The sequence below is a fragment of the Choloepus didactylus genome, chromosome 3 (assembly GCF_015220235.1).
Source record: "Choloepus didactylus isolate mChoDid1 chromosome 3, mChoDid1.pri, whole genome shotgun sequence".
In the NCBI taxonomy this organism is placed as follows: domain Eukaryota; kingdom Metazoa; phylum Chordata; class Mammalia; order Pilosa; family Megalonychidae; genus Choloepus; species Choloepus didactylus.
The window spans coordinates 198,144,551-198,162,628 of NC_051309.1; the positions used below are offsets into that span (position 1 = coordinate 198,144,551).

An 18,078-nucleotide genomic window follows, 5' to 3' on the forward strand; every position below is an offset into this window, starting at 1 on the left:
TTAATTTTATAATGGCAATTTGGTTCTTTTTAGAACTGTCACAAGTATGAGGTGTAAGAACTTTTCATTGTTTTCTGATGGCCACAAAAATTAACTCACATGAAGATTTTATTTATAAAAAAATTTTCATTGCCTGTTACTTCTAAGTGTTCCATGTTGCCATCGCATGTTTTTTACTTTTAAAAAAGCAAACAGAATTTCAAAATATGTGCCCTCGTTGGCCTCTGTAGATTCCACAATCACACACCTTAACCCCTGTAGATTTATCTGAGCCTCTAAAAAGGAGGTTTTACCTTTTTTTTAACTTTATCTTATAATACCACGAGAAATAAAGTAGTATAAAACGTACAAGTCTTGCTGTTTTTAAACAAATTTAATATGTGTAACACTTTGTAAAATATAATGACATTCATAAAATGATCAAATAGGTATTTAAGATTGAAATATTAGTACATAAATAGTATTTAGCATAGATACAAAAGTATTTAGAACATATACAGTACAGTATTTTCAAGGTATCCTTTGTCTTTACTTTTACCTTTATGTCACTGGAATACTGGAATTAAAACATTCCATTTTTTAAAATGCAACAAAAGTGATGAATTTCTAGCTCACAGTGAAAGTGTACGGTATTAATTGTAAATAACACAATCCTACAAACATTTCAGAACTGGAGGTACTGTTTCTCTACATTGTTTTATGTCCTTAGGGTAAAATTTGATAAAGTTGCTGGGAAGAGTGTCAGTGTCTTAAAAGATTTTTTCTTCCAATACATCCATTAAGTATTCTGTACTTTATTTCTTACAGGAATTGGTTAGCCAGAAATTTTGTCATGGAAAATTTTTCATAATTGTATCTTTAGAACTTCAAGTAGTGTTCTTTCAGATCTTATTGACATTCTTGTTGACATGACCACCCCCATGTTTGGTAATTTGCTAGAAGGACTCACAGACAGTTGTATGGGTATCGTTTATTATAGTGATCAGTAAAGGGAAAACACAAATGAGGCAGAATCTGGAGAAAGCTATGCACAGGCTTCCTGTGTTCTTTTCTCTCCCACTGGGAGAAGTCACATGAAGATGCTCCTTTCTGCAGGAGTGAAATGCATTGACATGCGTGCAGTGCTTCTGCCCAGGGAAGCAAGTTTGAGACTCAGAGTCTAGGGTTTTTATTGGGGCTGCTCAAGGAGGTATTCTCTGCCAGCCACAACTACCAAAATTCCAAACTCCCAGAAGAAATGCAAGCATTCAGTGCTCCAGGCAGGCAAAATAAGCTTATCAATGTAGAGAACAGTTAAGTTCCCAGAAGCCAGCCAAGGGGGCCCTTCTAAATATCAGGCCTGCCATGTTGATTCTTACCTGCACGATATCCTTAGGTTCTTACTTGTTGAAGGTGAGCTTACTGCCTGTGACTGAAGGAGGAAAGAAGTAAGCCATGTGCAGACCTTGTTTTTCAGTATAGCTCAACGTTCTCAAGCAGTGTTCTTAAATGGCAAGAAGGTATGAGAAATGGGAGATCAGACTCTCCGGGAGGGCTTTTTAAAACTCCACATGTTCCCCTAATTCCCTGTCACCCCCAAGACTATTTTTCCCCTTTTCTACTCCTTCAGAGAAGCCTTTTAGTGATTGCAGCATGTTGTCCATGTGAACTCATTAAGGCAGAAAATAGTTGACAACCATAATTTGTATTATTCTGTAGACATACAAAGGATAATGCAATACCCAATACCCCTGTGACCAAATAGCTCCATCCCCCAAATCCCAGAATGGACATGTACCAGAGGCAAGGCAATAAAAATATCTAATATCTAAAAATACCTAACCCTACTACCTCATATTTGACCCCCATCCTTGGTCAGAAGTGAACTGATTCTAGCTGGGGAAATAAATGTTATATATTTGACCTATATGTATACTAGGGAGTACAATAAGCATGTATCTAGCTTGGAAAATAGGAAGTATACTATCAAGTTATCCATAGGTAGATTTAACTTGCTGACCAACAGTTATTCAACAAATCATCCCATTGTCCTCACTGACTTTGGCAATATTACACGGTAAATAGTTTCCCATGGAGGAACTGTTCTTGAACAACTTTCCAGGCATCTGTGCATAAACAGGATTTTTGTTTGTAATAGGTCTTTTTATTATGATTTAACATACTTTGCTTTGGTTGTTAACAATTCCATTTTCTATTGTTTCATTTTGTTTTGTTGTAACAATGGAAATAAAGGGCCTACTTCAGTTAAAAATAATTCTTGGAAGTGAACCTTTTAAAAGGTGTAGAGGACCTTTAAATCCTTGTTTTGTTCTTTTATGCTATTAGAACTGGTTATTGAAATTTTGGCATACAGAAATCCAATTGCATTTTCCCTGTCTACTTACTAACTGTGAATATGTCTCCCATGAAGCCCGAGGGGCCATTTTAAAAGAGGGCTTTGTGAGCCACTGATTAAACAACCACGAGATTACTGTATGTTTTCTCATTCGGGATAGTTACTTTTGCTGTGTATTTCCTCTCAATTCCAGCACTTACACTTCTACGTCAGAATCTACCACTTTATAAACGAATACTCATAAATCAGCGTTACTTTTTTTCTTTCCCCAAATTATGTGCTATCTCATTGAATACACATAGGGAGGTTAATTGAAAGAGAGATGGAGGAGAACATTTAACAACCAGAAACCAACAAAAGTTCCCAATAGAAAGCAAAGAATATTCTTCATTAGTCATCATACTGTCTTCATAAACTCTGCTCATGGTTTCATAAAGCCATAGGCATTTTGATAGTAGAATAGATTATGAATTTAGAGTATTCATTTAACATCCTCTCTACCTGAAAGATCCCATTCTGATATTTTTATTCAGGTATTCATCTTTTCTTTTCATTATGAGTCATGAGCTTTGCAGAACAGGCATATTCATCTGCAGGTGCATTGTCCCATGTCTCTCCTTTCTTGGGTTAGATTTTGACTCATGATATACGCAGATGGAAAATAAAACTAAGGGAAATTTTACTTTTAGTGATACTAAATTAAATATTTCTTCCTTACTTCCCCAAAAGAGTTTATGATTGTTGGACCCTTTTGTAAATGAAGAAAACAGGAAGTTTATGATTAAACCCCATCAAATAGCACCAGCACTTGCTAGGAGCAAGGATTAATAATATTAGCACTGGTATAAAAGTAATAAAATAAGCAAATGTTCAACTACAACAATGTGTATGATGGTATGTAACCATTCCATAAAACAGTCGAATGATTATCATACTCATGTGCCTACTTCTGGTTCTCATATGGTAGAAAAGATACAAGAATATTTAGAAGATCCAGAGGCAAATTAAATATATATTAACTATAATTAATTGTTTTCATAAATAAAAGTTAACAATTGGAATATTATATCGCTATATCTATATTAAAAGTTTGCATAGTTCTGTATTGTGAGAACTGATGTGGGTCGAGGTCAAATCTGTGTACTTGAAGTTACTAATTTTGGCCTAATTCAGTAATCTCATTATTAATATATTTAACTTGAACCAGAATAGGTAACCGTGTAAAGGCAACTCATTTGGTTTCACTTTCCTTCTTGCCTAGGAGAAGTAGGAGGGCAGTGATACCTGACTGGCCTGTGGCTGGAGTTAAGTAGACATAGAGGCAATGCGGATAACATGCCAGCCTCTGCTGAGCAGATGTTCATAGCCAGAGTCAATAACTTTTAAGTGCAATACTCACAATGTTTCCTGTAACAATAAATCCTAACTACCAAATTTAGAGTTTGGCTAACCTGTAGCTTCTCCCAAGAACCATTCTTTTTAGTGTTTGTTGAAAAGATTTGCCCCTAAGGCCATCATTTTGAATCTGAGAGCATTTGAGGCTATATATGAAATTGTGTTCTAAAGGGGGGGAGGGGGGGTTAACACATTTGATTATTATCTACCAAGGAGAGTTGTTATGGAGGAAAAGAAGATTCAGATCTCTGTAGGTGGGGAAATTGTCTTCTGGAGGCAGGTTGGCCTTTTCTATTTCTCCAGGAGACAAAAAATGAAAAAAAAAAAAAAAAATAGATTATATAAATTTTGGTTGGAAATAATGAAAAATATCAGCTTGGAAAACATATTTAGATCTTAGAACAGACTCCTAAAGAAATTTTTGAATTCTCCATTCCAATAAGCTTTAACAATCCTACAGTTACTTAGGTATGAAACATTGGGATTTTTGTTTGTTCTTTCTGTTGCTGTTTGAGTAGTGTTTTTATGAGGAAGGTGTTTTTTAACTTCTTTCCGTCCATTATCCCAAAGGATTAAGTATCTTGGATAGTGGCCCTATCTGAAGAACCCCTTGATGTCTCTTCTGGAATTTAGCTATTGATAGTTTCTGCTTTATTTGAAAACTTGCGAGATTTAACCATTGGGATTCCTTTTTTAATTCTTAATTCCACTTCACAGTTTTAATTTTTCCTATGACATTAAATAACAGAAATAATCTTTCCTTTTTTCAGATCACTTAGGCTCAATTTTGTAGAACATGGTAGTTTACATACTTCAGCTACCTTTCATTTTTTACTTAATTCATTTATTTGTCCATTAAGCAATTTACTGACTATCGCTTATGTGATATTAAGTACTACTTCTTATGAAAGTCAGTATAACATAATGAAAAAAGGATGGGTTTTTAAATAAAAATTAAGTTCTGCTATTTATTTACTCTAATAGCTTTTATCTTAACTGTACATAGCTAGCCTGTTTTTTTTTTTTTCCAAACGTAAAATGGCGATAATATCTATTTTGTATGGGATTTTGAGGTGGAAGACTCTATTATGTTAGAGTTTTTATTATTAAGTATAAGTAATAAAAACTACAACCCAGACAGTGTTTTTGGGTGCTGAAGTTTTATTGAAAAGCAAAACAAAATCCCTTCTCAAGGAATTCACTCTAAGGAGTTAATGAAAGTTCCATTTCATTGTTATAAAAAGTAACCTAGTTATCAGAATGGATAACAAGACGTTTGTATGTTTGGGTTGGGGTTTAGAGAGGTGTTATTTTTTTAAAAGCATGGTGTTGAAAAAAAGAGGAGTCTATTGTGGTATTTTTTCTTCCAGTAATGTCTCAAATACAGAGTTGTTTATTGAGCTACATTGATTTTCATGTACTTTCAGGCAATTCAAATGGAAATTTGGCCTATGGGAAATCCTAATTCCTTTAAGCTACAAAAGAACAGCTATTTGTTTTTATTCTAATTCTTCAGTACATTGGGAAACAAGATCATTAATGATCACAAAGACATGCTTTGTTTGTTCAGAAAAAACTTAGACATACAGTACTCAGCATACCTCTATTAAATACCATGGTTGCTCTGGGCTTTAACATGCTGGAGATTCGAAATTGAAAATGAAATATACACAGCTGGGGAGTTATCTACTAAACAATAAGGGAGGAAAACAGAGAAAGTGTGGACGGTTTTAGGCTTCCTGTTCTAATTCTTCTCAGGATAATGGTGAAAGAATAGTATTGAAGTTATTAAATTTAAAAATAGGTGACAATTTTGAGAGAAAAAAATGACCATTCTGACAAATGCTTAATTTAAATTACTGAATCAGTAGTTTTTTATCCTTTGCAGTGTTCTTCCAATTGGAAATCATATTCATAATAATATAGAATATGGAAATTTTTAAAAAGTCTTTTTACATTTTTACTAATATTTTGTTCTTCATTTCCCCAGAACAAGTGGGTAGGGCATCACATTATATCTACAAATAACCATTCTTGGAGGCACGTGGCTTCACATCAGTGTGTTAGCAAATTTTGAAGCCCAAAGAATCTTTTCTAAACTATCAGTAAATGAAAACAGCATTAAACAGTTTGTAAACACCCAGTGGTAAACCACGTTGTTATATAAATACTGAATTATCTTTCTGTTCTCTCTTTAGAAAATATTACAAAATCATTGTCTTGTAAAGAGGTAATCAGAGTAAATGTAGACCCAAAAATGTAAGAAAAAAATGTGTATTAGATAACGTGTCAGGCAGTTAATAAATAAAAATTATGTGATTTTTCTGTTCTCTTTAGCATTTATCAGCTTAAAATTTGTTTTTTTTTTCCTTTGTGATTTCTTTTCTCATTCTAAATACTCACTTTTTACCTAATTTCATATTCTTTTTCCTTGTTTGTCTTTTTTTCTTTTTTTTTTTTTAACTTTCCCTTCTTTTTTAAATCAACTGTATGAAAAAAAAAGTTAAAAAGAAAACAAACATACAATAAAAGAACATTTCAAAGAGACCATAACAAGGGAGTAAGAAAAAGACAACTAACCTAAGATAACTGCTTAACTTCCAACATGTTCCTACTTTACCCCAAGAAAATTACATAATATAGCAACATTTCAGTGAACTTGTTCCTACTACATCCATCAGAAATTAACAGACCATAGTCATTTCTGGGCATCCCCAGAACGTTAAATAGCTTATCTGTTCTTCTTGGATTATTGTTCCCCCTTCCTTAATTGCTCTCTACTGCTAGTTCCCCTACATTCTACATTATAAACCATTTGTTTTACATTTTTCAAAGTTCACATTAGTAGTAGCATATAATATTTCTCTTTTTGTGCCTGGCTTATTTCGCTCAGCATTATGTCTTCAAGGTTCATCCATGTTGTCATATGTTTCACCAGATCGTTCCTTCTTACTGCCGCGTAGTATTCCATCGTGTGTATATACCACATTTTATTTATCCACTCATCTGTTGAAGGACATTTGGGTTGTTTCCATCTCTTGGCAATTGTGAATAATGCTGCTATGAACATTGGCGTGCAGAGATCTGTTCGTGTCACTGCTTTCCGATCTTCCGGGTATATACCGAGAAGTGCAATCACTGGATCGAATGGTAGCTCTATATCTAGTTTTCTAATCATATTCTTTTTCTTAAAGAGGACCCTCCAAATTATATGTGTCAGATCCCTTAAAACCTGGATCTGCCCATGGTCTACCACTTGACAGTTGTGTTATCTTGGGAAAACCACGTAACCTCTCTGTGCCTCAGTTTCTATAAGATGGGATAAAAGCAGTAGCTACCTCATAGAATTGCTGAGAGGATTAAATGAGTTAAAACGTGTGGAAGAACGCTTAGAACTGTAGCTGGCACAAAAGTAAATACCACAAAGACGTTACTTCTTGTCCCTGTTATTGCTAAGGGTACACAGACTGAAATTACTAAAAAGTTGACCATGAGTAATTCTTCCCTACTTAGCCTTATCTTTATGTAGAAGAGTCAGCCAGCAAAAAAGAGGAACGCATGCTGGATGTGAGAACTGTTTCCCTCCACTTGTATAGACAAAGATGCTTCAGAATCTGTCACACACAGGGAAGAGTGGACCAGTAAGGAGTCACTGGGCTTGGAGTTGAGTGGAAGGAAAGTCTGCTCCTAAACTAACCTGGTTGGCCTTGAAAATCTAGACAAGCTAAAAAAAAATAACAACTTTCATGAAGCATGCAGAAAGAGAGAACTTAAACTTCCTTTCTGCTCTGCAGTCCCAGTGATTCCACACAGTTCCTAAGAGAACTGTTGAAAGCCAGCTTCCATAGTGCTTCCAGAGATGCTCATCAGGCATCTCCCATGTTCTGAAAATCAGACAGATGTTTAGGTGTCTGTTTCTTCCTTTGAAATAACGTTAGTATCTATTTGGGGACTCTCAATATTTTCTCATTTTAGTCTAATTTATTCAGCTAACAGTTTTATATTCAGTACTTTATCCTCTGTAATCCCCTCAGAATTGGTATTTTTTAAATGAGGTCACTTAATCTCTTCTTTTCTAAAAATGCTAACCTCCTTTCTCTGACCTTTCTGAATGACAAAGGCTGTATTTTGTTTAGGTTGTCAGTGCTCTCTCAACTCTATTTCAATTATGTTTTTAACTGTTACAAAGATAATGTGTATTTTGCTAGTCAATCAAACAAAGTTTTGTATTGTTTTGTTTTTCTGAGGAAGTGCTTAGATGATGGTTGTTGTATTGTTTATGGCAATGGTAACTATCATATTTTGATATTTTAATTCTTCAATCCTTCAAGTAAAAACCACTCTTCACCTGTGTGAATTGTTCTTTTGTATTTGTTTGCTTTTCTCTGCATGTATCACTTTCAGCATAAAAGAAGATGAAATCAGTATTGCAAAGCAGTTCAACATGATTGCAGCCAGCATTGCAAGCTATGGCAGATTTACACTTTAGGCTAAGTTAGTCTTTCAGTGTTCAATTACCTGTTTAGTGAGAGAGTGAGCAACAAAAATTAATTTAGTGGTCTAAATTTGAAACCTTAATAAGTTGACTTTGTGTTTCTGTCATATTTTAGCCTCAAATACATGTCAAGGATGTTTGTATCGTTCTTAATTTCTACTATTAAAATCCATATTCTATAAGGAGTCAAGTTATTACTAATGTTGACTCTCCACCATCTTCGTGTGAAGTGCTTTGCAACTTTAATTTTGTAGCATCTCTATCTCCCTTATCGTGTTAACCTGCCTGCACAAGTCATATAATGTCTCCAAAAGCCCCATTAGAATTATTTCCTCAAGTCAGACAAATCCTCAAGATAGTTTGCATTAGAGTCTTCACATACTTTTGCACTTCATTTCTTGTATGACATAGTCCCAAGGGCCATCTTGATAAATGTTCTCTAATCATATTGATGATTTGCCTAGGCATCAGTTTCCGTATCCCTAAGAATGGGAGTAAATGTAAGCATAAACAACTTTTGCTGTTGACATCAGGTATTTGAGCCCCTTTTTGCTCTGTCCTTTATACTATAATCTATCATCACTAAAAAGAGAGTCAGCAGTGTAGTCTGGCTTCAAGTCAGATGGAAGCAGTGCTACTCAGAAATAAATTTCTGTGATAGTTACATTGTTTTGGGAAATGTGAAATGGGTTGTTCTGTACTTTAAAAGGGGGTGGTTTTTTTTAGGACTTCTAAAACTCAATTCTGAATGTAGGTAAATGTTTTGTTGGTGAATACATCTGAATTTCATATCCATCTGTCCACCTTCGTGATTGACACATAGCCCATGAGAATGAGAGAATTTTGAGTTCTTTAAAAGAAAGATGATTCACATACTTATTTAAAGTCATATGATGAATGCATTCTATAACTATGGTGTTTTTCTGTGCTCAGGTTTTCCCTCCAATCTACCTCCTTAACTTGGGTCACAATAGCTATTGATGAATTAAGCTTATTCTTATCCAGCTTACTGTAAGGTTCACTGGCTGTAGAGGCAGCTGTATTCAGAAAGAATGGATTAGTAAGTCCACTGTCATTTCTCTCAAATGGGAGTGGTATATAAGAAAATGATTATTTGTATTGCTTGATGATCACTTAGATGTCACTGAAATATCCACGATTTAAAGTTTGATAGACCTGATTCTTTTCCTTTCTTATTGTCTTGTTTTATTTTCCTTTCTTACTTTCTTGTTTTATTTCATTTTCTACCTAATTTTTTAAAAATCTCTCAAAATAATTTCATGTCTGGCACTCTGTGTCTAACGGAAAGATTTTAAAATTATGATTAGTCCAAGAAAATTTTTGAATCAGTTAATTTGAATTTAAATGTTATCTGTCAAGGCAGATTTCAAAAATATGAATATAATCCTTAGGTTTTCCCCTTTTTTTTCCTTAAACCTTAGGAAACGTTTCTCATCTTAGGTCAATTTAAAGTGTTTTTCAGAAATTTGAGAGGTATGATATCTGAATTAGAGCCAATTAAGTTCTGTATGTAATTTGCATTGTTTTATTAAAAACCTGTCATTGTGTTCCTTTACTAATGGACTAGATAGAGTGTCTTTTTCAGTTTGGAACATTTCATTGATTGCCATCTTTAAAAAACCATCTAAGACCTTAATTTCCACCTAAACCCAGTGTATAGGAGGTTCTAAAGCTTAATTAACTGGATATACAATTTTACCAGAAATAAAGATGAAAAATGCTTCTTTCAAATATTGCCAAGCTCACCAGAAGCCTTTTATTGAGAAGTTTATATCCAAGACATTTGGGGAGTGAAATCAGCTATTCTACAATACTAACAAGGAAAAGGAAGATTGTAACTAGTGCCAGATTATAAATATGCCACTTTCCTCCTAAAATTTAAGTCAAATAACTGTAGAGTGCCAGGCAACTGGTAGAGTGTTACTGTGGATTTTAAAGTAATTTTCATTATATGCTGAGGTCCTTATTACCCAAATGGAGTTTAAAAGTCAGAACTTTGCATTCAATTTAATATAAGGGTGGAAGAATTAAGCCCATAATTATAAGGAATACTGTAATTCAGATGAGTGTTCCTTCCCAAAATTATACATTTGTATCCCTTCAGTGTCAGAATTTATCTCTTTTAGTTTCTTGAAGATGACAGGCTATACATGGTTTGTTTTCATCTTAAAACAATTTCTTTCCCACCTACATAGTTTTGAAATAAAAGTTTGGTTAAGGTTTCAGTCCATTAAAAGCTACGTTTTCCCCCTTTTCATATTTAATCTGTTATATTCACAGACAATGGTGTTGCTAGAGCCAGTTTTTTTTTTTCTATTGCTCTTCTTCATAAGTTCAATGACCCTCTCCTTTTTGAGTGCCTCTTTAATGTAGCTGGAAAACAACTGTCTGAAATATGACTATTATTTCTGGGATTTAACAGGCATGTGCCTTCGATAAATTAAGGAGCAGTCAAAGGAGGTCCATAAATATGAATACTTTGCCAGCTGCTTTTCCATTATTTCTGTTGGTTGAATGAAATTAGTAAATAATTATGCTGGTGGGGAATCTACTATATCCAAATGCAATATAATGTCTTTCTTTAACAACAGAGCTCAATTTTTTCCTATACATCAAATTAGTTTTTAAGGTAATCTACATTGCAAATTAGCCGATTTGCATTAAAACTATGCCTACTTGTTCTGATTTGTCAACACCTCTTTTTTAAAAAGTCTTTAACATTAAGCATGGGTGGGTAAGACCATCTGTTTATGGAGCTTGCTTGCAGCTCCATCACTTAACACATGAGACAGGTTACAGCTGTTTAATTGTTACGGTGCTGAATGATTATCATTTTATCCAAAATTAATATTTATGTATGTATGCACAGAAAGCATGTGGTTAAACATAAGTGATCTAATTGTGAATTAGCGGCACTAGGCATTCATTAATTAGTCCCCATATGAACAATGAGGTGTAAAATAATGCTTTTCACATGCAGTCTAACTCTTGGCTTTTAAGATGAGTCCCCAGTAGTAATTATTTGCATGTGAGTAATCCACTCCAAATGCATTAGTATATGCAGGAGGGGAATCATCACAGAGTTGCCAGAAAAAGAGAAGAGAAAACTATCTATGTAGTTATATCACATACCCTAACTCTTTCCTGTCCCCCAAAAGTGTTATTTTCTGGACTGTGACCAGTGTAGACGCAAGCCACATGGTAAAAGCCTAGATGTACAATTTGACTGCATGTACCAGCATGTCACCACAGGAACAGCTACTGGGAAACTTGTCTTAGTTGAGGGTGGGTTTAGGAATGGTGACACATAAACTTACATTATTCTGCTACAAAATTTAGCAAAATATATTCTGTCTGCTTAGTATATTTCATAATGAAAAAATTTCAATAAAATCAAAATAGAATAGGATATGCATGATATGATATTTAAATGTCTTAATTTCCAAACAGTTTCTGTAAAAGTGGCTTGTATTTCTGAATTTATGAACAGGTTGCCATATACACTAATATTTACACTCTGAGAAACTATTCATTTACCTTGCTCAATTGAAATCATTAATGAGCAAATACAAAATATATAAGGCCAAGTTGTGATGTAATCTTTATTCCTAGAAGCTGAATCACAGTTTGTTTAGGAATTGTACATGTAAACCAGCAGAGGGTTTATCTGAGATAAGAAAATACTTCCTGACACAAAAGTAGAGTTGTCCTCACCCCAGGAATTAGTCAGTTCATCTAATGAATGTTCCAATCAAAGGGAGTATATCTTGGGTAGATGTGGTGTGAGGTGACTTATCCTGGCATTACTGGGGCAGAGTGGATGTTATGGTTTATGAAAACAAATCATTGATGGTCCCAAGTTCCTTTGCTTAAAGACAGACCTCTTCCTTTTTTCATAGTCCCTTAAAATATACCAGTTACTTCATGAGTCTGTCCTTTTGAAACTTTAAACTACCTTTACTCATAAGATGAATTACTAATATATAGCGAGTGTTTACTTTGTACTGAGGCACAGTTGCAAAGTGCTCTACATACAATATCTTATTTAATCCTCAAAAGCACCCTCTCATGTAGAAGCTATTAGAATCTCCATTGAGGAAACTGAGGCTCAGAGAGGTATATAGCTTTTCTATAGATGCGCAGCTAATAAGTGATAAAACCAGAATCCAGACCCGTGTGAGCCATCCCCTAGCCCATGCTCTTAACCTTCAGACTATGCCCTCTCCTAAATTATTTTTTTCAATTTTTTTGCTTGTATATGTATAGTGAAATAAGTGAGAATTAATCTTTTCTGTGATAGAGATAAATTAATATCTATATACCTCTAACAAAAGATTGAACTGTCCAAGAAATAGATGTAATAATGATGTTTGTGAGTTTCAGTAATAAAATGTCACATTTTGAACTCAGGAAAATTTTGAATTATAGGTGATAACAGGACCCAAAAAAAAACTTTTATTTGCCAAAATAAAAGTAACAACTACAACAAAAACAGTTCAAGGAAAAATCAGTTGCCATGAAGGATTTAAGTAAGTTGTAAACTGTTTATTAAAAACTCTCCATCCTTCTTTCCAAAACTTAGCTGTGTACCCAGTTTTTCTGCTAGCTGAGATGAATAACTGAACACTATGCACAGACACTGGCCCCTGGAAAACATGCACAGAAGGCAGATAGGTGACATGTGTCATCAGTATCAACTCATGACAAAGGGCTCACAGAATTTTAGTATTTGTAAACATCTTTGTACTCTCTCTCATTCACAAATAAAGAAATAGTACTTTCTTTGTAAATCACTTTTACAAAGAGCCATTTACTATTTTCCCAAAAGAAATTAGTTGATCCTAGGTGACTTAAAAGAATTGTTCAATATCACTTATTATTTTTCCAGATATCGTCAAGAAAACAAGAGAGAGGTGCAGTATATTTAACATAATTTTTTACAAGTTTTATTTAAATATTACATTTCCTGAATCAACAAAAGTAATGATTGTAGACATAAGTAGACCATTTTTATGCTTTCCTTTGATTAGATGTGTTAGTATTACACAGATACCACTTTAATAATAATCTAGGAGGCGGGACAAGATGGCGGACTGGTGAGCTGTATGTTTTAGTTACTCCTCCAGGAAAGTAGACAGAAAGCCAGGAACTGCGTGGACTGGACACCACAGAGCAATCTGACTTTGGGCATACTTCATACAACACTCATGAAAATGTGGAACTGCTGAGATCAGCGAAATCTGTAAGTTTTTGCGGCCAGAGGACCCGCGCCCCTCCCTGCCAGGCTCAGTCCCATGGGAGGAGGGGCTGTCAGCTCCGGGAAGGAGAAGGGAGAACTGCAGTGGCAGCTCTTATCAGGAAACTCATACTACTGATCCAAACTCCAACCATAGATAGACTGAGACCAGACACCAGAGAATCTGAGAGCAGCCAGCCCAGCAGAGAGGAGACAGACATAGAAAAAAACAGCACGAGAAACTCCAAAATGAAAACGGAGGATTTTTGGAGTTCTGGTGAACATAGAAAGGGGAAGGGCAGAGCTCAGGCCCTGAGGCTCATATGCAAATCCCAAAGAAAAGCTGATCTCTCTGCCCTGTGGACCTTTCCTTAATGGCCCTAATTGCTTTGTCTCTTAGCATTTCAATAACCCATTAGATCTGTGAGGAGGGGCCTTTTTTTTTTTTTTTAATACTTTTTTCTTTTTCTAAAACAATTACTCTAAGAAGCCCAATACAGACAGCTTCAAAGACTTGCAATTTGGGCAGGTCAAGACAAGAGCAGAACTAAGAGAGCTCTGAGACAAAAGGCAATAATCTAGTGGCTGAGAAAATTCACTAAACACCACAACTTCCCAAGAAAAGGGGGGTGTCCGCTCACAGCCATCATCCTGGTGGACAGGAAACACTCCTGCCCATCGCCAGCCCCATAGCCCAGAGCTGCCCCAGACAACCCAGTGTGACGGAAGTGCTTCAACTAACAGGCACACTCCACAAAACTGGGCGTGGACATTAGCCTTCCCTGCAACCTCAGCTGATTTTCCCAGAGTTGGGAAGGTAGAGCAGTGTGAATTAACAAAGCCCCATTCAGCCATCATTTCAGCAGACTGGGAGCCTCCCTACACAGCCCAGCAGCCCAGAACTGCCCTGGAGGGACAGCACTCACCTGTGACATAGCACAGTCGTCCCTCAACAGAGGACCAGGGGGTGCACGGCCTGGAAGAGGGACCCACTTGCAAGTCTCAGGAGCCATACGCCAATACCAAGGACTTGTGGGTCAGTGGCAGGACTGAACTGAAGGATTAGACTATTGCAGCAGCTTTAAAACTCCAGGATCACCAGGGAGATTTGATTGTTAGAGCCACCCCTCTCCTGATTGCCCAGAAATACGCCCCATATACAGGGCGGGCAACACCAACTACACATGCAAACTTGGTACACCAATTGGACCCCACAAGACTCACTCCCCCACTCACCACAAAGGCAAAGCAGGGGAGAACCGGCTTGTGGAGAACAGGTGGCTCATGGACGCCACCTGCTGTTTGGTTAAAGAAAGTGTACTCCATGAAGCTGTAGATCTGATTATTTGAGATAAGGACTTCAATTGGTCTATACATCGTAAAAGAACCCTATCAAGTTCAGCAAATGCCAAGAGGCCAAAAACAACAGAAAATTATAAAGCATATGAAAAAACCAGACGATATGGATAACCCAAGCCCAAGCACCCAAATCAAAAGATCAGAAGAGACACAGCACCTAGAGCAGCTACTCAAAGAACTAAAGATGAACAATGAGACCATAGTACGGAATACAAAGGATATCAAGAAGACCCTAGAAGAGCATAAAGAAGACATTGCAAGACTAAATAAAAAAATAGATGATCTTATGGAAATTAAAGAAACTGTTGACCAAATTAAAAAGATTCTGGACACTCATAGTATAAGACTAGAGGAAGTTGAACAACGAATCAGTGACCTGGAAGATGACAGAATGGAAAATGGAAGCATAAAAGAAAGAATGGGGAAAAAAATTGAAAAAAATCAAAACGGACCTCAGCGGTATGATAGATAATATAAAACGTCCAAATATAAGACTCATTGGTATTCCAGAAGGGGAAGAAAAGGGTAAAGGTCTAGGAAGAGTATTCAAAGAAATTGTTGGGGAAAACTTTCCAAATCTTCTAAACAACATAAATACACAAATCATAAATGCTCAGCGAACTCCAAACAGAATAAATCCAAATAAACCCACTCCGAGACATATTCTGATCACACTGTCAAACACGGAAGAGAAGGAGCAAGTTCTGAAAGCAGCAAGAGAAAAGCAATTCACCACATACAAAGGAAACAGCATAAGACTAAGTAGTGACTACTCAGCAGCCACCATGGAGGCAAGGAGGCAGTGTCATGATATATTTAAAATTCTGAGTTGAGAAAAATTTCCAGCCAAGAATACTTTATCCAGCAAAGCTCTCCTTCAAATTTGAGGGAGAGCTTAAATTTTTCACAGACAAACAAATGCTGAGAGAATTTGCTAACAAGAGACCTGCCCTACAGACAGAGAAACAAAGAAAGGACAGAGAGACTTGGAGAAAGGTTCAGAAAGGTTCAGTACTAAAGAGATTCGGTATGGGTACAATAAAGGATATTAATAGAGAGGGGAAAAATACATATGACAAACATAAACCAAAGGATAAGATGGCTGATTCAAGAAATGCCTTCACGGTTATAACGTTGAATGTAAATGGATTAAACTCCCCAATTAAAAGATATAGATTCGCAGAATGGGTCAAAAAAAATGAACCATCAATATGTTGCATACAAGAGACTCATCTTAGACACAGGGACACAAAGAAATTGAAAGTGAAAGGATGGAAAAAATTATTTCATGCAAGCTACAGCCAAAAGAAAGCAGGTGTAGCAATATTAATCTCAGATAAAGTAGACTTTAAATGCAGGGATGTTTTGAGAGACAAAGAAGGCCACTACATACTAATAAAAGGGGCTATTCAACAAGAAGAAATAACAATCATAAATGTCTATGCACCCAATCAAGGTGCCACAAAACACATGAGAGAAACACTGGCAAAACTAAAGGAAGCAACTGATGTTTCCACAATAATTGTGAGAGACTTCAACACATCACTCTCTCCTATAGATAGATCAACCAGACAGAAGACCAATAAGGAAACTGAAAACCTAAACAATCTGATAAATGAATTAGATTTAACAGACATATACAGAACATTACATCCCAAATCACCAGGATACATACTTTTCTTGTACTCACGGAACTTTCTCCAGAACAGATCATATGCTGGGACATAAAACAAGCCTCAATAAATTTAAAAAGGTTGAAATCATTCAAAGCACATTCTCTGACCACAATGGAATACAATTAGAAGTCAATAACCATCAGAGACTTAGAAAATTCACAAATAACTGGAGGTTAAACAACACACTCCTAAACAATCAGTGGATTAAAGAAGAAATAGCAAGAGAAATTGCTAAATATAGAGAGACAAATGAAAATGAGAACACAACATACCAAAACCTATGGGATGCAGCAAAAGCAGTGCTGAGGGGGGAATTTATAGCACTAAACGCATATATTAAAAAGGAAGAAAGAGCCAAAATCAAAGAACTAATGGATCAACTGAAGAAGCTAGAAAATGAACAGCAAACCAATCCTAAAACAAGTAGAGGAAAAGAAATAACAAGGATTAAAGCAGAAATAAATGACATAGAGAACAAAAAAACAATGGAGAGGATAAATATCACCAAAACTTGGTTCTTTGAGAAGATCAACAAGATTGACAAGCCCCTAGCTAGACTGACAAAATCAAAAAGAGAGAAGACCCATATAAACAAAATAATGAATGAAAAAGGTGACATAACTGCAGATCCTGAAGAAATTAAAAAAATTATAAGAGGATACTATGAACAACTGTATGGCAACAAACTGGATAATACAGAGGAAATGGACAATTTCCTGGAAACATATGAACAACCTAGACTGACCAGAGAAGAAATAGAAGACCTCAATCAACCCATCACAAGCAAAGAGATCCAATAGGTCATCAAAAATCTTCCCACAAATAAATGCCCAGGGCCAGATGGCTTCACAGGGGAATTCTACCAAACTTTCCAGAAAGAACTGACACCAATCTTACTCAAACTCTTTCAAAACATTGAAGAAAATGGAACACTACCTAACTCATTTTATGAAGCTAACATCAATCTAATCTAATACCAAAACCAGGCAAACATGCTACAAAAAAGGAAAACTACAGGCCAATCTCCCTAATGAATATAGATACAAAAATCCTCAACAAAATACTTGCAAATCGAATCCAAAGACACATTAAAAAAATCATACACCATGACCAAGTGGGGTTCATTACAGGCATGCAAGGATGGTTCAACATAAGAAAATCAATCAATGTATCACAACACATTAAAAATTCAAAAGGGAAAAATCAAATGATCATCTCAATAGATGCTGAAAAAGCATTTGACAAAATCCAACATCCCTTTTTGATAAAAACATTTCAAAAGGTAGGAATTGAAGGAAACTTCCTCAACATGATAAAGAGCATATATGAAAAACCCACAGCCAGCATAGTACTCAATGGTGAGAGACTGAAAGCCTTCCCTCTAAGATCAGGAACGAGACAAGTATGCCCGCTGTCACCGTTACTCAACATTGTGCTGGAAGTGCTAGCCAGGGAAATCCGGCAAGACAAAGAAATAAAAGGCATCCAAATTGGAAAAGAAGAAGTAAAACTGTCATTGTTTGCAGATGATATGATCTTCTATCTGGAAAACCCTGAGAAA

General features: G+C 35.7%; 1 protein-coding gene across 4 annotated transcripts in view; it reads left to right on the forward strand.

The window, feature by feature from the left end:
• TENM3 (teneurin transmembrane protein 3) overlaps positions 1-18,078 on the forward strand; it is a 763,383-nt gene that overhangs the window by 637,693 nt on the left and 107,612 nt on the right. The window lies entirely within an intron of this gene.